The following is a 25,576-nucleotide window of genomic DNA, read 5'->3' as shown; positions in this document are numbered from 1 at the left end:
AATTAAAAAAAAAGGGGGGGGGGTGGAATTCCCTGGTGGTCCAGTGGTTAGGACTCCACACTTACACTGCAGGGGGTACAGGTTCGATTCCCTGGTTGGGAACTAAGATCCCACAAGCCATGCAGCACGGCCAAAAAAAAAAAAAGACGTACGCTTACATACACAGAATGGGAGTCCCAGAAGGAGAGCAGAGAGAGACAGCGACAGAAAGAATATGTGGGCAAAACTTCCGAAGTTTGATGAAATGCATAAATCTACACATCCAAATAGTTAAAGTCACTACTTTAGAAGTTGAAGTTTTATTAGAAGTGGAGCCTCCAGACGAGAACCCAGTCCTGGCTGACACCTTGATGAGAACTTTGTGAGGCTGTGAAGCACAGAACCCAACTAAATCATGCCTGAACTCCTGACCCACAGGAACTGTGAGATAATTAGTATGCATTCAAGCCACTGAGTTTGTGGTAATTTGTTACACAGCTTTGTAAAATTACTACACTGGGGCTTCCCTGGTGGTGCAGTGGTTGAGAATCTGCCTGCTAATGCAGGGGACACGGATTCAAGCCCTGGTCTGGGAAGATCCCACATGCCGTGGAGCAACTAGGCCCGTGAGCCACAACTACTGAGCCTGCGCGTCTGGAGCCTGTGCTCCGCAACAAGAGAGGCCGTGATAGTGAGAGGCCCCTGCACCGCGATGAAGAGTGGCCCCAGCTTGCCACAACTAGAGAAAGCCCTTGCACAGAAATGAAGACCCAACACAGCAAAAATAAATAAATTAATAAACTCCTACCCCCAACATCTTAAAAAAATAAATAAATAAAAGGTGAGCAGGTGGACCTAGAGACCCCCAGGCCCCTGTCCATCTCCAGAGTCCTACGACTTTAAAAAAAAAAAAATTACTACACTGGTTTTCAAACCCAGGTCTGTCTGGCTTCCAAAGTCTGTGTTCTCTCTCCTACACCTGATTAAACGTCTTGTGAAAGGTGTTAACCGAGGAGTTGATGGAGGTGATAGACTTTCCAAGTTTCAAGAAACACAAGTCATATGGTCCAGCCTCTCTATGACAAACAGATGCCCCTCTCCCAAGGGAACATCAAAGAACAGTGGTCCCAAACCTTTTCAGCACCAGGGACTGGTTTTGTGGAAGACAATTTTTCCACGGACCGGGGGTGGAGGGTGGTTTTGGAATGATTCGAGTGTATTACATTTATTGTACACTTTATTTCTATTATTATTACATTGTAATATATAATGAAATAATTATACAACTCACCATAATGCAAAATCAGTGGGAGCCCTGAGCTTGTTTTCACTTGCCACTTACTGATAGGGTTTTTATATGAGTCTGCAAGCAACTGATTTATTATACTCTCTGTGCAGTCAAACCTCTCTGCTAATGATAATCTATATTTGCAGCCACTCCCCAGCCCTAGCATCACAGCCTCAGCTCCACCTCAGATCATCAGGCATTAGATTCTCCTAAGGAGCACGCAACCTAGATCCCTCGCATGCGCAGTTCACAGGAGGGTTCGCCCTCCTAGGAGAATCTAATGCGGCCGCTGATCTGACAGGAGGCGGAGCTCAGGTGATAATGCGAGTGATGGGGAGTGGCTGTAAATACAGGTGAAGCTGCGCTCGCTCACCCGCCGCTCACCTCCTGCCGTGCGGCCCGGGCTCCTAACAGGCCACAGACCAGACCAGTCCGTGGCCCAGGGGTCGTGGACCCCTGTCTAAGAAGGTTGGGACATAAGACAACAGGTTGGGAACTATAAGACAACACCCTGAGTCCCATTTATATTTATATGATGACTAGGGACAACCATAACTAACACTTTTAAAGATGCTTATAATTCTCAGAGACACCCTGATTGTGATATTTAACCTCTGTTTTTCTATAATTGTTAAGAGTTAAAACACTGATAAAAGCTGAAAAAGTTTCTGTGCTTGTTTCAGAGCCTTTGGGAGAGGAGCAGGGCGGGGGACCTCAGTCTTGTTTCACAATCATAAACTCTCTTCATTGACTGTGAGAGTGAAAGAGAAGTGGATGATCGGCAGGTGATAAACAATCACAGCAGAATTTTTAAGGCACCAGCTGCCAATCCTTTTTTTGTGTGTTTTTGTTTTTGTTTTCTGGCCACATCACATGGCATGTGGGATCTTAGTTCCCCAACTAGGGATCAAACCCATGCCCCCTGCAGCAGAAGCACGGAGTCTTAACCACTGGACTGCCAGAGAAGTCCCACAAGTTGCCAATCTTGAAGCCATCATATCATAATTATTAAATATTAGGATTTATAACTATGAAACTTCAAATGTTAATTGACGCCTAATACACAAATGTGGCATTGTTACATAAATGATACATTCCTGATTTTCTAGGACTGTCTTAAGTTCCTATATTTTATTCACTATCTCCATCAAATAACACTCATCACTCAACAAATCACATGTTCCAATATTTGATTCAGAACCATCTATAAGACATCTTTCACTGTCTTAAAAATGCTTAACGGGCTTCCCTGGTGGCGCAGTGGTTGAGAGTCCCTCTGCCGATGCAGGGGACATGGGTTCGTGCCCCGGTCTGGGAAGATCCCACATGCCGCGGAGCGGCTGGGCCCGTGAGCCATGGCCGCTGAGCCTGCACGTCCGGAGCCTGTGCTCCGCAACGGGAGAGGCCACAACAGTGAGAGGCCCGTGTACCGCAAAAAAAAAAAAAGTGCTTAACCATAAAAAGGAGTGTATTGATTCATTAAAAGTTAAAGGGTATCCAAATGTCCATTAACTGATGAATGAATAAACAAAATAGAGTATATCCATAGTGGAATATTATTCAGCCATAAAAAGGAATGAAACACTAATACATGCTACATCATGGATGAACCTTGAAAACATTATACCAAGTGAAAGAAGCTATACACATACACACACACACATTTTGTATAATTCCATTTAAATTAAGTGTCCAAAACAGGCAAATCTATAGAGACAGAAAGTGCATTAGATGGAGACAAACATGGTCATTAGAAAATCCAGACTCATGTTCTACCAGTTTGGCAAACCCACTATGAATAAGCCACCTCTTTCCCAGCAGCATCAGCAAATGTGGAGTAGAGCATTCACTGGCCCTGCTTGGATCACATACTCATTTCTGAACTGACCACGGTTGTCTGGAGGAGTATGGTGCTCTGATTGGCCAAATCTGAGTCACATTCTCATCTCCTTTGTACAAAAAGTAGTATCAGTGTCTCTCAAACTACAAGAATGGAGCAAGAGAGAGGAGTGGCTCCCCTAAGGAAAATTAAAGTTCTGTTATCACAAGAGGTAACAGATGATAGATAGGCAAAAACAATACATGACAACTTCACCAAACCCACGCAAAGCCCAGGAGTCTCATTACCTAGAATCTCTTCATGACTTTGTGGAGTTAAAACTTCACAATATGTGGATATTTTCCCAACTCAATTCAATTCCATAAAAATTTATCTAACACCTACTAGAGTGCCAAGGTTGGCCATGCCAAGAAATGTAAAAGGATACAAGATAAAGGTCTAAGAATGTAGAGATGAGAAAGACTCAGACCCTGTTTCCAGGATATTCACAGCCTAATCTATTGATTCTTGACTTTATTGTACAAAAAATTCACCTGGGGCTCTTATTAAAAATTCATACTCCTGGGCCACAATCTAAGATTTTCTGATTTGTTAGGTGTGGGATTGGCTCTAGAAATACGTCTTTAAAAATTCCCAGGTGCTCATGCTGCACGGGGTTCAGGAACTACTCTTTGAGATTCTCTGATATGATGAAGAAAGACATGCAAAAAGGAAAATACAAGGCATCTGAGAGTAGCTATATGACCAATACGAATGTCTGAGCGGTACAGAGGAAGTAGTGCCCTTGTTTAGCTTATATCACACATTTTGCACAAGACAGGGTTTTCAATAAAGGAAACTATAGGATTATATCCAGCCTACTGTGAACGTTTCTGATAATGACGAGCCTGGGGATATCTGAGAGATGAGAAGCTAAGAGCTGGCTTCATTCATTACTTGTAACAATCCTGTATATTTGCTCTCCTGTAATTCCACTGAGCATTTTTAGTGATATTGCAAATGAGTTTACCCTTCAGAATTTATCCTACCCTTCAGTACTTTCTTAACTGAAAATCTTCATCCTTATATGTTCCTTTCAAATTGTTTCAACATATAATTTCACCTTTAAAACTAATTTACTATTATCTACTACTAGGGTTCCATTTAGATTGACTCTTCTGATCATAAGTAAGAAGGCACCTTAACCTCGTGAGTAAAAGGTAGGTACCGTCCTTCAATATATTGAAAACCATCTCTGTAGTCTTTTTTATATTAGGAGAGTTTCTGAGACTATAGTTTTATCACTTTAGGATGTTACAGACCTGTAAAATTAAAAGGAAAAAGGAGACCAATTGTGGTGGTTTTAAAATGTCCACAAATTCTCTGATACTCCCTTCAATAGGTAGATCCTAATTAACCTTCCTTTTAGTGTGATTGGACTCAGTGACTCACTGACTCACTTCTAATGAGTAAAATATGGTAGAAGTGACAGTTTGACTTCTAAGACTAGGTCGTAAAAGGCACTGCAGCCTTCTGCCTGTTCTTTCTCTTGGATTGCCCGCTGTGAGTGAAGCTAGTTGCCATGCCATTAGGTCACTCCAGCAACCCTGTAGACAGACCATGTGACAAGGAACTGAGGCCTCCAGTCAACAACCATGTGAGTGAACCATCCTGAAAGAGGAACATCCAGGCTCAGTCAACCCTTCAGATGACTGCAGCCCCAGCCAATATCTTGACTACTGCCTTGTAACAGATACTGACCCAGAATCACCCAGCTACACGGCTCTCAGATTCCTAACACTCAGAAACCATAAGAGATAATAAAGTTTGAACCTGCAAAGTTTTGGAATAATTTGTTATGCAGTAATAGGTAGCTAATACACTGACAAAAAAAGATGCCACCCTTTTATTTTAAAGTAAAGGACATTAAAAAAAAACTACCATCTATTATAACCATCATTTTATAAAATACATGATTAAAATCTTTTAACGTTTTAATGTGTACAATTTTAACATACCAGAGAAAGAACCCTCATGTACTTATCTACCTAATTCAACAATTATTAATTCACAACCAATCTTATTTCATCTAGACCCACATCTATCCATCCATATCCATCTTAAATTATTTCTAAGGAAATTCCAGACAACATAACGTTTCATCTGTAAATATTTCTAAAAGATCCGTATCTCTGAAAGATAAATACCCCCTTTTAAACATAACCAGAGCTTCCCTGGTGGCACAGTGGTTAAGAATCTGCCTGCCAAAGCAGGGGACATGGGTTTGGGCCCTGGTCCGGGAAGATCCCACATGCCATGGAGCAACTAAGCCCGTGTGCCACAACTACTGAACCTGTGCTCTAGAGCCCGTGAACCACAACTATGGAAGCCCGCGTGCGTAGAGCCCATGCTCCGCAACAAGAGAAGCCATTGCAATGAGAAGCCCACACATTGCAACAAAGAGTAGCCCCCGTTCGCCACAACTAGAGAAAGCCTGCACACAGCAACAAAGACCCAACACAGGCAAAAATAAAATAAATAAATAAATCTACTTAAAAAAACCATAAACAAATACCTTTACAACACCTAAAAGGATAATTTCTTAATATTGTCAAATATCCAGTCACTATTCAAAGGTTTTAAAATTTGTTTAGTTTGTTTGAATCAGTATTAATTGCTTGGTTTCATAGGTCTCTTAATTTAATGGCTCCTCATTTCTCTCTCTCTCTCTCTCTCTCTCCCCTCTTCCTTGCAATTTCTTTGCTGAAGGAACTATTTTGATTGTCTTTCATGTAGAGTTTCCCACAGTCTGGATTTTGTCGATTGCATCCCTAAGATGTCAGTTGACATGTTCCTCTGTTCACAGTATATATAATTATATATAAATTGATTTTTTGATCTCAAGTGGGTTTCCTCAGGCTCAGTTTTCTCACTATTGACATTTTGGGCCAAATATTTCTTCATTGTGGGTGGCTGTCTTATGTGGTGTAGAATGTTTAGCAGCAATCCTGGCCTCTAACCACTGGACACCAATAGCACTCCCTCTCCCAATTGTGACAACCAAAAACAACCTCCAGATGTTGCTAAATATCTCCTAGGAGTAACTGATATTGGACGACTCAGAAGATTCAAGTTCAAATTTGGAGGGGGCTACGAAACAGGAGGCATACTTTACAGGTAGGATGTGCACTTCTGTCATAAGGCGTGTAACGTCTAGATGTCTCTTCTTTTTGCCTGCTGGCAGCCATTGATGAGCACTGCCTACTTCCATTAATTCATTAGAGGTTGCAAAATGCTAATATTCAAATTCAATTATTTATTTTTCATTTATTATCTCAAATATTTCCATAAAGAGAAACTTACTCTCATCCACTATTTGGTTACCTGAGGTGCAGTTCATAGAGGAAAGGTAAGATGTGTGTTTGTTCCTTTTCATTTATCTACCAATTTTCAAAATAATGAGCTCTTCAAAGGAGTCCACTGGGGATTTGGGGGTGTGTGAGCTCATTAAGTTAAACATATTTGATGTGTTTCAATCCATTGCAGTTAATATTCTTAATAATGTTCAAATTATCCCCTCTCTCCAAGATGTGACTCTTGAACTTGGTTGCTGAGGATTTTTGCATTATTCAAGTGTATCCTGATAACTTCCTTGCTTTCTTGGATGAGATGATGTTCCAGCCTCAACTTGTATATTTTCTGTCTCTAATCTGGAATCAACCATTTCCCCAAGAAACTCTGACTTCTTTTAGTGGGAATCAGAGGCCATAATCTGGGCACTCTTTGCTACTTTGTCCTTGTTTCTAGGCTTTTTCAGTAGGCAAAGCAGAGAAACACATTTTCTTTTTTAAGATAAAATATACTGTGAATTCATAGTGGCACTTCCCATTCAAATTCAGGATTCAAGGTATTTAAGTTAACTTCATTGTTCTTACATTTGTATCTCTTTGCTCCCACTGCAAAAAAAAACTTGGTTCCCAAGGACCCCAACATAATTACTCATTTGCTTTATCCCACAAAACACTAAACTAGTCTCAGAACAACAATACTAACACCAACAATACAGTTACAGAAAAGAGTTTACAATATTTTTTTGTCCCCAGAGTATACTCCAGGAGGGATGTATAGTGAATTTACTGTGTTTTAAAAGTCTTGAATAGTTCTGTTCTGTGTAGTTGTGCTATCTACTCAATATAGATTTAGGCTTATTTGTTTCATTTTGCTTCCAATTTTTAGGAATTTAAAAAAATTTTTTAACTTTGTTTCACAATTATATAAAATTTACAAAACATTGCATATATATAAAAATGTAGCTACTATCTCCATCCTTTCTACCCTGTCCCTTTCCTCCCCCCTATAAAAGACTGATTTTTTTAAAGTTTTTAGTTAATCCTTATTTTGTAAAATATAATTTTATTCCCTCTCCCTTCAGCTTTCTTAGATAAGCAGTACCGTATCACACGGAATTTTCTTCATGTCGGTTTTCAACTGACAAATATATGTTAGAAATCACTCCACAGCAATACATAGGGTTATTTCTCATTTCTCTTTACAACTTCCTTTGTGTGGATGGGCCATTTTATTAAACAATCCACAACAGTTTCCAGGGTTTTGTTATTGCAACACTGCAGCAATTAATAGCTCATTTGCACTGTTCCTCAATGTCATTATTTCCAGACCATTCTCTTTCCCAGTCCCTCACCTCTGGACCATTCTTCAGTCTAATAATCAGGAGGACTCTGAATTTGACATGCACTAGTCTCTACTCACTTCCCCTGCCCGCTCCTCCCCACTGCCACCTTCCCAAGCTGGTAGCTGCAGGATTGGAAGCCCTCCCATAGTAAAACCCATAAAAGGCACTTTTGCTGCGACAATCCTCTAGGAGATCAAAACCACACAGAGTAGAAGAGCTAGTAGTTAGGTCTGGGACTAGAATAATAAAAAAAGGACAAATCCCTGAATTTTGCCTTCAGGCAGAAGTACTGGAACAATGGGCTTATTGCATAATTCCAGCCCATTGATTTTGGGGACCAAAGCTGTCTAAAACCAGAGAAGGGAAACCGGAGAATGGAAACCAGCTGTAGGGAATTCCAAGAAACATCAATATGTGCGTACTTCTTGGAGGGAGATCTCCAGTGAGTTCTGGGTACATTTAGTAACTTCTGTATTTACGTATGTTTGGTGTGTAAAGGCAAGTGCTCACCCCAAAGATATTCATTCAGAAGTAGATACAGTGAGTCTTTATTTTTTAGTTAAAAAAATGTTTCCTACTTTTTTCCTGATTTATAAAATACTATACATTATCAAAAAAACGGGAAAACATGAAAAAATATACATAAGTAGAGATTAAATCGTATGCGACAGGTACTCATACAATAAAATCATTCCACAGTCAAGAGACAACAGCATACCTATTAATGGTCATGTTTTATGTAACAAAATTATGGCACAAAATTATTTGTGTCCTTAAACACAGGATTCATAATTTTCAAGTTTTAACTCTCTCCTTTCTGCTAGAATTAAATAATTTATTGTAATTCCTTAATTAATAAACCCGATGACTACTTCATGGCTGACTAAACTGTCAAAGAAGTTTCCCAGTTTGGCTGTTTTCAATGGCCCATAAGAAATACTTATAGTCATTTCAAACTCAACATATCTAAAAACTGAACTCTTCCAGTAAAATCTGAGGTTTTTTTCCAGTCATGGAAAAAAACTTCTTTTTTTTTCCTTTTTTTTTAAAAAAATTAATTAATTTTTGGCTGCGTTGGGTCTTCATTGCTGCACGTGGGCTTTCTCTAGTTGCGGTGAACAGGGGCTACTCTTCGTTGCTGTGCACGGGCTTCTCATTGCGATAGCTTCTCTTTTTGCGGAGCATGGGCTCTAGGTGCACAGGCTTCAGTAGTTGTGGCACGTGGGCTCAGTAGTTGTGGCTCGCGGGCTCTAGAGTGCAGGCTCAGTAGTTGTGGTGCACGGGCTTAGTTGCTCCTCAGCGTGTGGGATCTTCCCAGATTAGAGTTTGAACCCTTGTCCCCTGCATTGGCAGGCAGATTCTTAACCACTGTGCCACCAGGGAAGTCCCATCCTTTTTCTTTTTAAGAGATGAAGTAATGTTATTTTTCTGGTTCACCAGACTTACAGCATCAATGCCTTTCTCTTTTCTTCCCTACATATTCACAAAGATAGAAATTCTCCCTTTATCTCATCGCAAGAAGAAAAAGATTTCCTTTATTCTTTTCTTCTTTTTTAAATTGTATCTTTATTAGAAGATGGGTGTTAGCCAAACCTACTTTAGTTATAATTTCACAACATATGTAAATAAAACTATCATGCTGTACACCTTAAACTTGTACAGTGATGTGTGTCAATTATTTCTCAATAAAACTGGGGGAAAAAAGAACTCTCCTTTAAATTGTCTAGAACTCTATCTTGACACCACACTAGGCCTCATCAACGGGAAAATGTTAGTAAGAGGATTCAAGTTAATGTCCATCCAGCTGCCTCCATTATTCCCCCAACACGTCCTTATGTTTTATCGGTCCTTTTTCTGAACTGTGTGATAGTTCCTCATTGTTTATTGACTAAAATCTAAACTATTTGACCTAATGTCATTCATTTTAAAACTATTCACTCTGTGCCAGGCATTGTGCTAGGCAGAAAGGATACAAGGATGCATTTAACAGACAAGATTCCCTGCCCCCTGGTGCTGCATCTAGTGGGGGAGACAGACAATAAACTGCATGACAAGATAAGCATGCAACTTGTGACGGATGCTCTGAAGGAAATGACCAGGGTGCCCAAGAATCACAGGGAGGGTCTACTGATTGGGGGCAGGGGGTTGCTGAAAGAGGAAGTGGGGAGACCAACAAAGAGGCTTCTCCCATGGTCTGGGCAGCAGATGACAATTGTTTGGATTATTGTGGTGGCAGTGGAGAGAGAGGGAAGTGGTCATAGTAGAGATTAAGAAGTAGAAATGATAGGACTTGCTAACAGATTTGATATGAAAGGGAAGGTCTGAATCAAAGATCATGTCTAGCTCTCTGGTTTAAACAATTTGGCAGATGGGAGTACCAGTTCTGAGATGAGGAATATGAAAGAAGAGTGGATTGGGGGATTAAAATAAGGAGTTCCATGTTGCAGCGACTCAACCATCTAAGAAGATGGAGGAACCAGCCCTAGGATCACAATAGTAACAGCCACCGGGCAACAGGCTCCTGTGACCCCATCCCTTAAACCCAGCTCTCCCAGACAGAACCCAATCCTCTGGGCAGCCAGTGGCTGATCCTTATCCCAGCTGGGGACCCAGCCCAGGGCAGCTTTGACAGAGTGGTGAGCTTCTCTTCTACAGCCTCCAGGGCAGGAAGGTGCTTCCCCTGCAGCACCTGCTCCTAACCCTCCCCTGGCTTAAGGGAAGATTTCTCCAAAAGCTCCCACATGCAGCAGGGCCACCCTCTCTAGACTGCTGCGCAACAGAAGGGGAGCTCCTCCCTCCCAACCTTCCAAGGGTAGGATCCCTTCCAGGAGGAAGCATTGCTCTCCACAATTCCCTGTTGATCAGGAGGACGGTTAGCTTCCTCTCTCTGATCTGGAGGATGTGCTCTCCCTGCTATGAGCAGAGAGCGCCAACGTCAGCCCCTCACGGGTCCACGGCCGTCCTGAGGCTGAGTCCTGGCATCGCTGGCCAGTGTGGATGGGGCCTCCGGCTGGCTGGCCTCCTGCCCTCCTCCAGGCAGCCCTCCCTGGACAACATGAGCCAGATCTGCCTCCCTTGATGCATCACTTGTTGTGTTGTGTGGCCCCTGGAACCTGCCCCCAGCTGCTTACTCTCAACTCAGCCACCAGGGCAAGGCCCTGGACTTCCTGGAGAGAAAGGTTACTGGTAGTGCTGTTGCATTTACCACTCAGGCTGCCCAGAATCTGTAAAACATGTTCCCTGACACCCAGGGCTCACTCTGGCCAGAGACCATCGGTGCTGCCCACAGCTGGGGCAGACGTGGCTCTCCTGCTTCCAGGGGACAGCTCCCTTGGGCCCAGACATGCCCTTCCTCCCGGTTTGGGGGAGGGGACACTGGACAAAGACAAGAACATCTGCCACCTGACACTCTCCTTCTTGGTGGTCTCCAACCTCCCAGCCACTGGCCCCATCCAAAGGTGGCTGTGGGCCTACCCCTCATCATGAGGACAACCAAACCCACGTGGGAGACCTGGGAGGATGCTCCCACCTGCTGCTGTGACCAGGAGCCGGCCAGGAAGTCCCAACTTGCTTAGCTCCCCACCTAATGAGTTTTGAGCTTGACAGTTCAAGGAGTAAAAAGAAAGAGAAAGGGAAACTGTATCTTCTCTCATTCCTTTTAAGCACTTCCATCTAGTTTATGCTGGGTCACTCAGAACCTGAAAGTTCTTCCCACCGTGTCGAAACTACTGTGATGCCTTTAAATTGTGCCTTCCCAATAAGACTGAGACTGCGCTGAGGGCAGGGGTTTTGCTTCTCTGTCTTTGCGTCTATCACTGTGTCTACTGCTCCCCCCAGCTTTGCAGAGCGCTGGGAAGCCCCTCCCCAGCCATCCTCCCCGCGGAGGGCCTCGGGCAGAAGCCCCTACCCCGCCCCCCTCCCTGCCGAGGGCTTCCGGTGGAAAGCTCCGTGCTGGGAGGAAAACAGCTCAGCCTCTAGCTCTGGCCCTGCCTGATAGTCTTCCCAGGGCCCCACACCAGCCCTATCACTTCTGTGCACGTGGATGCCCCTGGGGGTCGAGAGGGGAGGCTGGAAAGGAGAGCAAGAGTGGGCTATGGGGCCCCTGGCTTCTAGACTGTGAGGCTCACTTCCAACACCTCGGGAGAATCAAGTATTCAGCCCAGGAGGAAGACTCAGGCTTTCAGACGTTGCATTGCAAGGGAAACGACTTTGAAAGGTTAGTCACATAGGCATTTGACAGTCTGTAAAGGAAACGTGGATGACTAACAGAATTACAGGATGGCTCCACCCTCTTACTGAAATGGCTTATTCTTTTGAATGCTTTGGGTAATTTCACAACACTTAGCGCTCGCTGGGAGCAGCTTTCCATCAGGAGGATGGAATAGGGGTAATTAGAATATCCTTCCCTTCTCTTTCATTACCTGCTCAGCTTTCTGTGACCAGCCTCTTTCCACTTGTTTTTCTTGTCTAAGTCTTCATGCCTTCAGAAAGCAATTTATTCATGCAAGTGGGACAATGGTAGACAAACTGGGTAGGAAAAAATAAATTAAATTACTCAGCAGTTTAGTCTTGAATTCCTGTAAAACAAAATTTCCCCGGCGTAAAAGCATGTATGTCGTCACAGCGCCATCTGCTGGTATCTGGAATCGCAGTAGCCGAATATTCGCTTTTTATTTGTGTTGCCTTGACCAGTGCTGCCCATTTCACTCATTCATTCGCAGCACATTCATTGTGTGCCTACTTTGTGCCAGGCACTATGCTAGATGCTGGAAGTACAAGAAAGCATGGCCGCTGTTTCGTCTAGTGTGGTCAGGATCCTGGCACAAGTCAGAATCTTCTCAGGAAATTTCTAAATGCAGACTCCTGGGCTCTACCCTGTGAAGATTTTGAGTTGGTGGGACCAAGATAGGTCCCAGGAACCTGAATTTTCAACAAACTTCCCAGGTGATTCTGAAGCAGGGGGTCCACGAATTATATATATAATGATGGAGAAGCAGACAGTGGAATCTAATATTGAATTGTAGCCTGGTAAATGCCACATACTATGGCAGGGTCTACTGGAGGCACAGAGAAAAGATGTCTCATCAGCACAGGGATGAGACTGGAGAAGGCTTCCCAAAAGGTAAGACTCTAGATACACAGGAGTTGATGAGGTGAAGAAGGGGAGCAGAGGATCCAGGCAGAGGGTGCAGCATATGCAAAGGCAAAAGGTCATGAAACTTCGTGGGACTGCAGGTAGTGTGGGAAGCTGGTTTGAAGTGTGGCAGAGTGTCAGAAAATGAAAGGCCTGGAATACTAGGCTAACTTTATCCTAAAAGCTCCAGGGAATACAGAAACTTTTTTTTTTTTTTTTTTTTGCGGTACGCGGGCCTCTCACTGTCATGGCCTCTCCCGTTGCGGAGCATAGGCTCCGGACACGCAGGCTCAGCGGCCGTGGCTCACGGGCCCAGCCGCTCCACGGCATGTTGGACCTTCCCGGACCGGGGCACGAACCCATGTCCCCTGCATCGGCAGGCAGACTCTCAACCACTGCGCCACCAGGGAAGCCCTACAGAAACTTTTTAAGCAGGACAATGACCTAGCCAGATCTGCATTTTGCAAAAATCCCTCTGGCAGCAAACTCAGGGTGCAGGACTAAAAGCAGGGCGTCCCTTGGGAAAGAAGTGGCAGGACTGTGAGTGGAAGCAATGGCAGAGGATGAAGAGGAGGGAGCAGATCGGGAGGAGTTAAGAAGGTACAGACAGTAGAACCTAATGGCTGACACACGGGGCAGGCAGCAGGTGAGAGGGGTCCAAGGGTTCTGGTCTGGGTGACCAGATGTCATTTCCCAAGACAAGACACACAAAAGGAGGGACAGGGTTGGGGAGGGGCAGGGAAGAGTAGGAGAGACACAAAAGGGAGAGAGGAAATGGACAGTGTCCCTTTCTAATATAATTGTCATTGCCCTCCTCCGCCGTTTACTGTGTGATCTTAATTCTTCCTTAACCCCACTATGCCTTGGTTGTTTCGTCTGTAAAATACAGATCGTATTAGTATCTACCTCATAGGGTTGTTGTGAGGATTAAATGAGTTAATACATGCAAGGTACTTAACAAAAGTGCCCAACACTTAATAAGACTCAGTAGATGTTAGCTATCGTTTTATTACTTTTTATATATTATTCATAATAATGTTTATTGCCAGATTACTAATTGTGGTAACATTGGGTCATTGCTCCCAATGCTTCATTCTCTCCATGTTTTAGAATTTTACATCCACGTCCTTTGCTAAAGGACTTTGCACTAGGCTAGAGTACATCCCCCTGTTTGGCATCCAGGACTTGCTCTGGCCAGTGCAGTATTAGTGACACTGTGACACAAGCAGAGGCTTTAAAGGTGCTTGTGAGGTTTGGCTTGCTCTTTTGTGCTTATGTCATTCACCAACCATGACCTTGTTAGCCACTGGGCCTGGAATGATGAAGACCAGGGAGCAGCCTCAACCCAGAGGGGGCCAAGCCAACCTGTAGACTTGTGAGCAAGAAAACAAATGTTTCTGGTTGTGTGTCACTAAGATATGAGTGTTGTTGTTACAGAGCATTATGGTAACAATTGCAAACTAATACACTGATGTGGGAAAACATTCTCTGGCCAAACTTTTACACTGTTTCAGAGACTTTTGTGTCTCTACACTAGGTTCCTCGCAAGCAGAGGCTGCCTAGGCATCCTAGATCTCTGACAATATACCAGGCCTTTTCAGCCTTTGTCAAGAGTAATCATTTTAGAGGCTTCCCAAGTGGTAGCCACCGAGGGGTTACTTTGGGTGTTTTCATGTCCACAGAAGAGAGGCACTGAGCCGGAAAAGTGGCAGGTGCCCAACCCACTTCTGCTTATACCCTTCCTTCCCCTTGACCAAGCTCAACTCATGGCCCTGACCACAGAATAACCCAACAAAGCTAAATTTAACTGTATGTTTGAAACCTGGGGGTGAGCTCAACTTGACCTCCAACTCTCCTAAGAACAGCACTATTCCCAAAGCCATTCTCTGCATAGGTTGGCTACTAGAGTGGGTCTTCTTTCCCTTTGTCAGGAGCTCTTGTATTTGACAATCCATTTGCCCACATGCCATGCAGCAACTAAGCCCATGCGCCACAACTACTGAGCCTGCGCTCTAGAGCCCGCGAGCCACAACTACTGAAGCCTGTGTGCCTAGAGCCTGTGCTCCACAACAAGAGAAGCCACCACAATGAGAAGCCCGCACACCACAACGAAGAGTAGCCCCTGCTCGCCACGACTATAGAAAGCCCGCACAGAGCAACGAAGACCCGACACAGCCAAAAATAAAAAAATAAATGAAATAAATTAATTTTTAAAAAAAGAATGAAAAAAATAAAACTCCATTTCTCAGCTATATTTGTCAATCCTCCTTTACTCTAGACAGCAGAGTGGGAAGGGCACTGGATCAGGAGTTGAAAGACTAGCTCTGCCTGTCTGACATTGAATATTCACTTAAAATGGCTGACTCTCAGTTTTCCATCTGTAAAATGGGGATAATAGAACCAGCCTCTAATTATCACCTAGTTATAAGGACCAAATGAGAAAGTGCTCACAAAACTGTAAAATGAAATAGAAGTGATAAGTCCTATCACTAGGAACTTGATTACTGGGGGGTTGGAGCAGGAGGAATAATTCAGGAATGGCGCCTCCTTCTGCGTGTCTCAGGAACTGCAACACATGACTGAGGGGCAGCCTTCATGCAGAGTGGGGATTTGGAGCCTCAGGCATTACAGGTTTCCCCTATCTCAGGTTTCCATCATCAGTTGCTTTACAACTTTCCTCCTGGTTTCTTTGTCACCATTCTCCCATCCCTCAATTTGGCTTAGTCTGGGCACAGGATCTTCAGAGCAGCTTAGAATTCTCCGCCACCATATCCAAACCCCAATCTCACTGTGCCCTGAGGCATCACAGTTCTGCTGCTTAGACTAACTTGAATAACTGACTTTTAAAAAGTTATTTTTTAATAAACCTGTTTTATAATAAATATATTTTAGGTGATAGTATCTTAATGTGCTATCTTAAAAGACGTTTGTTTTTAATAGCAACCTTTAAAACCTTGAGTCGAAAATGGGGGTGGTAGCGAATAAAGAGAAAGAGACTTACAATTTCAAATCACAAGCTTTGCCTAAAGAGATAATTTGGAGACAGAGTCTTTGTTTACATAATGATAAAACGTGCCCACATCACTAAGATCCTAAGTAAGAGCCTCACCACCACTCTGGGACAGGCGTGATCTCCATTTTACTGTTGAGAGTGAGGCGCAGAAAGGTCAAGTACTTGCCGAAGTTTACAGAGCTAATGAGTGACTGAGGCAGGACTAGGACCCAGCTCTTCTACTTTGCACTTCATTCTTTGTCACTTCATTCTGTTGTAGAGAGTATTTGATGAGGCAGATATTGCAAATGCTCACTGAAGAGATAGTGATATTTAAAAGAATTGCCTGCAGATTTAAATTTTCCTTTGCTTTATTATTATTCTTCTTCTTTATTTTTTTCACAGTACTCATTACTATCCTCTTTCCCTTCCATATACGGGAAAGAAAACTTGAGTATAGACGTTTTGCTGCGTTCACTGCTGCTACATTCCTAGAACATCAGTAAATGCTAATTGGATTAAAATTAATTCATGAATAACAAAAGAGTGATGTCATCAATTATACTTCAGTAAAGTTTTAAAAAGCTGAAGAAAATCCACTGTCTTTTTTTTTAAATAAATTTATTTATTTATTTTTGGCTGCGTTGGGTCTTTGTTGCTGTGTGCAGGCTTTCTCTGTTTCTCTAGCTGCGGCAAGTGGGGGCTACTCTTGGTTGCAGTGTGTAGGCTTCTCATTGCAGTGGCTTCTCTTGTTGCTGAGCATGGGCTGTAGCCGCGCGGGCTTCAGTAGTTGTGGTTCACAGGCTGTAGAGCACAGGCTCAGTGGTTGTGGCTCATGGGCTTAGTTGCTTCATGGCATGTGGGATCTTCCTGGATCAGGGCTCGAACCCATGTCCCCTGCATTGGCAGGAGGATTCTTAACCACTGTGCCACCAGGGAAGCCCTGTCTTTTTTTTTTTTTTTTTTTTTTTTAAGGTGATATATTAGATGGGATTTGTTGGGGGTTTTTTTTAAGGTGATTTTTGGGGGGTAAAAATTATATATGCTCATTAAAATTTTTTTCAAATGAAACAGAAAAGTAAAAAAAATCAACATGTCACATCTGTCATGATGGCATGCACACACAGAAAAGAGGCCATGTGATGATGCAGTGAGAAAGTGGCCATCTGCAGCCCAGGAAGAGAGCTCTCACCAGACACCAATCCTAATGACACCTAGATCTTGGAATTCCAGCCTTCAGAGCTGTAAGAAAATAAATATTTAAGCCACTCAGTCTATCGTATTTTGTTACGGCACCCCGGCAGATTAATGCTGGAAGTATGTTTACATTTCTCTTGAGTAAATGCCTAGGAGAGAGACTGCTTGGGTTTTTTGGTAGGTGTGCATTTAACTTTACAAGAAACTGCCAAACTTTTCCAGAGTGGTTGTACCATTTTGTATTCACATCAGCAATGTATGAGAGTTGTAGTTATCCCAAATCCTCTTCAATATTTGGTGTGACCTGGTTTTTAAAATTTTAGCTGTTCTGGTGGTATACACTGGTATCTCATTATGGTTTTATTTTACATTTTCCTGATGACTAGTGATATTAAGCATCTTTTCATATGCCTGTTTTTCAATCATATAGCTTCTTTGATGAAGTATTTGTTCAAATTTTTTGCCCATTTTGTTATCAGGTTGTGTGTTTTGTTATTATTGAGTTGTAAGAGGTCTTTACATATCTTAGATACAAGCCTTTTATTAGATATATATTTTGCAAAGATTTTCTCCTAGTGTATGTTTTTCCTTTACATTCTCTAAACATTGTTTTTCAAAGAGCATAAATTTTTAATTTTGGTTAAACTCCAGTTTATAATGTTTTTCTTTTATGGTTCATTCTTTTTGTGTCCTATCTAAGAAATCTTTGCCTAAACAAAAGTCACAAAGATTTTCTCTTAGGTTTCTTGTAGAAGTTTTATCATTTTAAACTTTTACATGGAGGTCTGTGATCCATTCTGAGTTAATTATGGCATATGGCATGAGGTAAGAATTGAGTTTATGTTTTTCCACGTGGATATCCTATTATTCCAGCAACACTGTTAAAAAGACTATCTTGGGTCTTCCCTGGTGGCGCAGCGGTTGAGAGTCCACCTGCCGATGCAGGGAACACGGGTTCGTGCCCTGGTCTGGGAGGATCCCACGTGCCGCGGAGCGGCTGGGCCCGAGGGCCATGGCCGCTGAGCCTGCGCGTCCGGAGCCTGTGCTCGCAACGGGAGAGGCCACAGCAGTACCGCGTACCGCAAAAAAAAAAAAAAAAAAAAAAAAAAGACTATCTTTTTCTCCTTTGTCAAAAATGAATTGACCCTATGTATGAGTCTATTTCTGGACTCTATTCTGTTCCATTGATCCATATACCTATCTTTACATCAACACCACACTGTCTTAAATACTGCAGCCTTATAGTAAGTCTTTTTTTTTTTTATAGTAAGTCTTGAAATCAGGTAAAGTTCTCCATTTTTGTTCTTTCTCAAAATTGTATTGGCGAATCTAGGTTCCTTTTATTTCTACAAATTTTAAAATCAGCTTGTTAATTTTCATTTAAAAAACAAAACTTTTGAGATTGTGATTGAGACTATGTTGTATCTATAGATGATTTGGAGAGAACTGAGATTGTAACCAAACTGAGTGTTTTTTTTGTTTTTATTGGGTTTTTTTTTGCGGTACGCGGGCCTCTCACTGTTGTGGCCTCTCCCGTAGCGGAGCACAGGCTCCGGACGCGCAGGCTCACCGGCCATGGCTCACGGGCCTAGCCACTCCACGGCATGTGGGATCTTCCCGGACCAGGGAACGAACCCGTGTCCCCTGCATCGGCAGGCAGACTCTCAACCACTGCGCCACCAGGGAAGCCCCAAACTGAGTGTTTTGATGCATATACATAGTATGTCTTTCCATTTATTTAGATCTTCTATAATTTTTCTCTGAAATGAGTAGTTTTCAATATTCAGTTCTTGTATTCAATTTCTTAGATTTACCCCCAAATATTTTTTGATGTTATTACAAATGGCATCTTAAAAACTTTTTATTTGCAATTGTCTGTTTCTAGTGTGTAGAGATACCAATGTTGCTTTGTATTTGACTTTGAATCCAGAACACATTAGTTCTAGTAGCTTTTTTTGTAGATTCCTTATGACTTTTTATATACATGCTCATTTGTGAATAAGACAGTTTTGTTTCTTCTTCTTCAATCTTCCTTGCTTTAGTGCACTGTCTAGGAGCTCCAGAACACTGTTAAAGAGACACGATGACAGCAGATATCTTGGACTTGTTCCCCACATTTGGGAGAATACATTCACCATTAACTGTGATGTTAGCTTATGTTTTTTATAAATGCCCTTTATCAGATTGAGATGGTTCCCATCTATTCCTAGTTTTCTGAGTTTTTAATCATAAATGGGTGTTGAACTTTATAAAATGATTTTTTGCCTCTATTGAGATAATCATATGGTTTTTCTTTTTAATTTGATAATATGGTGAATTATATTGATTGATTTTTTTAATGGCTATTGAGGTATATTTCACACATCATACAATTCACTCATTTAAAGTGTACACTTCAGTGGTTTTTAATATATTCACAAAGGTGTGCAATCATCACTACACTCCATTTTAGAACATTTTCATACCTCAAAAAGAAACTCTGTACCTTTTAGTTATTACCACCCTATCTTCCTTGTTCCCCATATTCCCCAGCCCCAAACACTACTAATCTACTTTCTGTCTCTATAGATTTCCCTACTCTGGACTTACATATAAATGGAACTATATAATATATGGCTTCTTTCACTTAGCATAGTGTTTTCAAGATTCATCCATGTTATAGCATGTATCAGTACTTTATTCCTTTTTATGGCCAAATAAAAAGTTTCATTGTATGAATATGTTACATTTCATTTATCCATTCATCCATTGATGAACATGTGAAATGTTTCCACCTTTTGGCTATTATGAACAATGCTGCTATGAACATTCATGTACAAGTTTTTGTGTGGTGCACATATGTTTTCCATTTTCTTGAATGTGTACCTAGGAGTGAAATTGGGTTATATGATAACTCTATGTTTAATTGTTTGAGAATTATCAGGCTGTTTTCCAAAGTGACTGAATCATTTTACATTTCCAACAGCAGTGCATGAAAACTCAGATTTCTCCATATTTTCACCCACACTTGTTGTTATCTGACTTTTAAATGTTAACCTCCTCCTTTCTTTCCAATTTTTCTCTTTCCTTCTGTCCTTCCCTTATTTCCCTACTTCCTCTCTTCCCTTGGACAAATCTGCACAATTATAATATTATTGGGACTAAAGTATTTCCACCAAGAAACCCATTCCTCTGTGCTTTTAACCCCTAAAAGCCTCTTCACTTAAAATCACCATTGACCTCTACACCCACATTTCTACTACATTTATCTTTGAATTTCTAATTCTAGTGGCCAAGCCTCCATCTGAATGCACTGCACTTCATCCATACTTCTAAGGACCTCAGAGTTTGAGAAGAACCTTAAAAGTTTCCTAGTCTAATTTATTTTGTTTAATGAAGAAAAAGGTGGAGGGAAGATTGAATGAAAAGAAGGTGGGAAAGAAGAGGAGGGAAGCAGAGCAAGGAGAAGAGAAGCAGCACCTAGCATATGCCTGGCATTTTACGTACACGACCCTATTTAAATTTCACAACGACCCCATAGGATTAATATCACCCTCCCCCTATTTCATAAATGAGGCAACTGAAGCTAAGAGAGGTTAATTATTTTGCTCAAGGTCCCTCAGCTTGTGAGAGTCAAATTTAGCTGTGTGCAGCTCCAAATCCTGTGACCCAGAAAACTCTTGAATTTCAAGGAGGAGGACTACCCTCAGGGGCATATGATTACCCTATCCCTGGGTCCCGGGACAGAAATGCCCTGGATGGACCACAACTTCAGAACCGACGAGGCATGATTAGGGGAATAACACAGTGTCTCCTCTCTGGAGGGAAGTCAGTGCTCTGATAGGAGTAGTTTTGTCCTAAAGGACAAGCAATGCCTCAGGCTAGGACAAAACAGTGAGGAAGTATGTTCTATGGCCAAGTTACAGTATTTGTCGTCTGGCAGGAACGACAAAGTGAGCTATGTGAGATGGTATGGAAAATTCCAAGAAAAAACTTCAGAACATGCGTTACCTCAGTAACAAAGGAAGCAACTTAGATTTCTGCAAGGTATTCAAAGAGCAGTAGCAATTTATAAAAATAGACAGAACCAAGTCATTACACAGCCATGTTCATTTGTTTCATTTTGCCTTTAACTTTTAAGGCTTGCTTTTGGAAACATTAAAAAAAATTAAGTCTTGCTACATACTTAACAAAGTCACGCGTATAAACCAAAGTACAATCAGAGAAGTCTGATCTCCATCTGCCCCATTCCTTCTGCCCCACTTCTTCCTTCCCCTAGAGGTAATCAGTTTTTGTTTGTTTAAATAAAATAAAAATTTTAATGTTTTATTTTATTTTTAAATTTTTTTTCTATTTTTCTAAAACATAAAGATATATTCATATCTTCCTCCCCCCTCTGGTTAAGTGGTAGTATATAACCTTCAGCTTTGCCTCCTTGCCTTTTCTTCACTGGCAATCATGCCATAGCACTCTACAGAGATATTTCTCATTTGCTTTTACAGCTGCGTAGTATTCCAATATATGAGTGGATCCTCATTTATTTGACCATTCTGATGGACTTTGGGATTGTTTCCACTCTTTTGCTATTACAAATAGTGTTCATTGAACAACCCTATGTATATATCTTTTTGTATTTTTGCTAGTGTATCTTTAGGTTAGATTCTTAGAAATGGAATTTCTGGATTGACAAGTGCACGTATATGAAATTTTGCTAGATATTGCCAAATTTCTCTCTCCATGGATTGTACCATTTTTGTATTCCCACTAGCAAGATGTGAATGCCTGTTTCCTCACTACCTTGTCAACACATTACATTGTCAAACTTAGATTTTTGCCAATCTAATAGTTGAGAAATAGTATCTCTCTATAGTTTTAATTTGCATTTCCTTTGTCATAAGTATGATTTAACATCTTTTCATATGGCTCTTTCAAGGGCTGTTAAATAGAGCCCTTTATTTTCATTTCTTTGTGCCTCTTCTTTTCTCTTCCCCTACTTTTGTCTAGATCTTCTCTTTCTTTTTTCTCTAATATCCTTGTTCTGGACAGTTTGAATTCTACTCCCAGAATTCCCTCTCAGAGAAAGCATTTTCTATATTTCACCTAACATTTTTTGAAATTACTAATTCAGTTGTTGAATAGCTATGGGATTCTTGGCAAAACTATTCTCTGATATTTTCATCTACGCATTGTAAATGAAAAATAATCTTTTTTTTTTTTACGCTTAGAAATAATTTCAGTCAGTTCTCAGTCCTATCAGCAGAATCTGACTCATTTAATCACTCCCTCCTTCTTGAAATACAGTCCATCGACTTCCAAGATACTGCACTCACCTGTTTTCTTCCTAATTAACTTGCCTCTCCTCTCAGACTCCTTCAGTGTTTCCTCCTCATCCCAAAATTTTGGCGAACCCCAGAACTCAGATTTCAGACCTCTTCTCCTCTCGTCTAAACTCACTCCCTAAGTGACTTTGTACTAGCTCATGAATTTAAATATATCAACAACTCCCAGATTTTACATCTCCAGCCTGGACCTCTACTATGTAGTCAAAATTTGTACATCTAACTGTTTCCTTATCAATTCCTGTGGATGTCCCAAAGGCATCTCCAACTTAACTTACCCCAAACAACACTGATATTCTCCCCAAACCTGTTTCTCCTACAGTTTTTCCAATCTCAGGTAATGACAGTTCTATTTTTCTAGTAGCTCAAGGAGAAATTCTTTCTCTACTCTCTAATCCACCTACCCCTGGTGGTGGATTAGAGAGTCCTGTGGCTACAACTGGCAGCTCAGCTGGAATGGCTGGACCGACTCAGATCGCTGGCCCTCTCTCCACATGGTCTTCTCTCAGACTTCTTTGGATCTGGCCTCTTCAGGAGTTCTAGAGGGCAAGCCCCAACATACAAGCATTTTAAAGCTCTTTTTGACTCACACTTTCTGTTGTATTAATGTATTATTTGAGCTCAGTGTCTTTACCACTGGGGCAAGTTCAAGGGTGAAGAACCAGCCCATACAAATGTGTGTGCATGGCCAAATGACTGTGCCAAGCCCAGCTGCCAGGAGATTTCTCAGTTTGGCAGTTACTTATTCATTCCTCATTCATAATCCACAAACTTTAGCAAAGTTGCAGTTAGTTGGCATTTTGTGGGGCCTGGTGATGTGACCACAACACTCAGCTTTTCCTCCCCAGTGATGGGATGATTCCTCAGCTATTTTGTTGGTTTTCTTTCTAAGCCAAATATCCCCAGGATTTTCTTTCAGGTTTCTTTTGCAGCTAAACCCTCAAATGTTCCCAGCTTTGGAGATCAGAAGGACTCTCTATGTACCTAGTTCTCTAGTGTTTTGTAACTTGTACTTGTCCAGACCTTTTCATTCTTTTGTTAGTTCTGTTTCTTAAGTTCTCTGATCCTTTCATTTATGTTCTTTTTCTTTACTTAATCCCTTCCTCTGCTTTCCTTGGGTTATTCTGATGTCTTTTTTCTAACTATATGAGTTGAATGCTTAATTCATTTATTTTCATTCTTTCTTTCTTAGTAATAAATACGTATGAGCTACTTAATTTCTTTCCAAGTACAGCACTGTCTACCTATTAAATCCCCCCATCCACTCACCCAGCTCAGATTCACTGGGGAGCAAGATTTCCCTTACCACCTCACTCTGAAATAATTTCTATCTTTTAAATTGAAAGCAGTTTGGGGCCACTTATTCGACAACTTCTGAGGAGGATGGAACTGTGTTTATTTTCACAGAGCCTTCTCTCTGCCTTAGCATAGTGTCCTTCCACAAAGAAACGATAATAATAGTGGATGACTTTAATGTAATATTGAACACTTACCCTGTAGCTGGCATTACACACATTATTTTAACGACTCCATACTAATCTTCCATGCCCATTTTACAGAGGAAATAGGTAGGAAATTTTTGTTTTGTGTCTCTATTCCTGGAACATGACAAACATTCCACGTTAGGGCCTTTTCCCCTTGACTTTGTCCCTCTCCCTCCACCTTCCCATTCAGTGCTAAGAGCAAATGCCATTTCTTCAAAGCTTTACTGACCACCCAATCTAAGACACCCTCCCTCTACACATTGTATTTTTTAAAAAAAAATATCTTTAGGGTTTCCCTGGTGGCACAGTGGTTGAGAGTCCGCCTGCCGATGCAGGGGACACGGGTTCGTGCCCCTGTCCGGGAAGATCCCACGTGCCGCGGAGCGGCTGCGCCTGTGAGCCATGGCCGCTGGGCCTGCGCGTCCGGAGCCTGTGCTCCGCAACGGGAGAGGCCACAACAGTGAGAGGCCCGCATACCGCAAAAAAAAAAAAAAAAAACAACTTTATTGGGGTATAATTGCTTTACAATGGTGTGTTAGTTTCTGCTTTATAACAAAGTGAATCAGTTATACATATACATATGTTCCCATATCTCTTCCCTCTTGCGTCTCCCTCCCTCCCACCCTCCCTATCCCACCCCTCCAGGCGGTCACAAAGCACCGAGCCAATATCCCTGTGCCATGCGGCTGCTTCCCACTAGCTATCTACCTTACGTTTGGTAGTGTATATATGTCCATGCCTCTCTCTCGCCCTGTCACAGCTCACCCTTCCCCCTCCCCATATCCTCAAGTCCGTTCTCCAGTAGGTCTGTGTCTTTATTCCTGTCTTACCCCTAGGTTCTTCATGACATTTTTTTTTCTTAAATTCCATATATATACACATTGTATTTTATTTTGTTCATAGTACTATCTCAAATTACCTTGCTCATTTATCTGTTTCCTTGTTATGACCTGCTTCCACCACTAGACTTTCAAATCCAAGGAGCAGGAATTTTACTGAATAAATATTTATGGCATCAATGCAAACAGTGGAGCCTGAGGAGGAGCCAGTACTTTTAGGCTCGGCTGCGTAAAAGCAACAGTTCCTTTTGAATCCGAAAGTGTGATCCTGGGAAGTAAGAGACACCCCTCAACAGACCTGTGACTTACAGCACCTCACTCATTTTCAACCGGGATTCCTCTTCTGTGAAATGAGGAGGAAGGCCCTTTTGGTTCATTGCCACCCACTGGGACTCTACCTAGACAAACGTACCTTAACGGCCTGCGTGAGAATGCGAGGGAGCAGGAAAAGTCGCTCAGCAGCAGAGGAGGAGAGGGGAAGGGAGGGGAGGGAACTGCGGGCTTGGGAGGAGGAGAGGGGGACCTCTGACGACCCAGGGAGCCGAGGGGCACGGGTGGTGGCGAGGGGGCAGCAAGTGGGAGCCAAGCGGAGTACGGCGCTGGGGTTGGGAGAGGCCCTGGGCGGGCGCTGTCGATCCCCTGGGACTGGGCAGGACGGGGCGGGGCACTGACAGGTGCGAGGTGTGGATCTGAGGGAAGTGGGGGGCATTCAGAGGTCACGGAGGAGGGCCCCCAGAGGCGGAGGAAAGCAAAGGGGATGCGGGGGGAGCTGGCGGGTGGGGAGGAGGCGCGGAGGGCCGCGGGCTGCGTGGGGCGGCCGAGTCGCTCGCAAG

The 25,576-nt window shown here is 42.3% G+C and overlaps 1 protein-coding gene across 2 annotated transcripts in view; it reads right to left on the bottom strand.

Annotated features, from left to right (window-relative positions):
* LOC115863861 (tyrosine-protein kinase JAK2) overlaps positions 1 to 25,492 on the bottom strand; it is a 377,772-nt gene extending 352,280 nt beyond the window's left edge. Inside the window, exons 1-2 of one of the 2 annotated variants that reach the window (XM_060300897.2) lie at positions 25,156 to 25,492; positions 12,201 to 12,306 (exon numbers count right to left, since the gene is read on the bottom strand). The gene's annotated coding sequence lies outside the window, so the exon portion shown is untranslated. The remainder of the gene's footprint in view (positions 1 to 12,200; positions 12,307 to 25,155) is intronic. The other variant, XM_060300898.2, reaches the window with a different exon arrangement.
* Between the last annotated feature and the right edge of the window lie 84 nt (positions 25,493 to 25,576).

The sequence above is a fragment of the Globicephala melas genome, chromosome 6 (assembly GCF_963455315.2).
Source record: "Globicephala melas chromosome 6, mGloMel1.2, whole genome shotgun sequence".
NCBI lineage: Eukaryota > Metazoa > Chordata > Mammalia > Artiodactyla > Delphinidae > Globicephala > Globicephala melas.
Note: the sequence above shows the minus strand (reverse complement) of the source record. Positions and strands in the feature narration are given on the sequence as shown.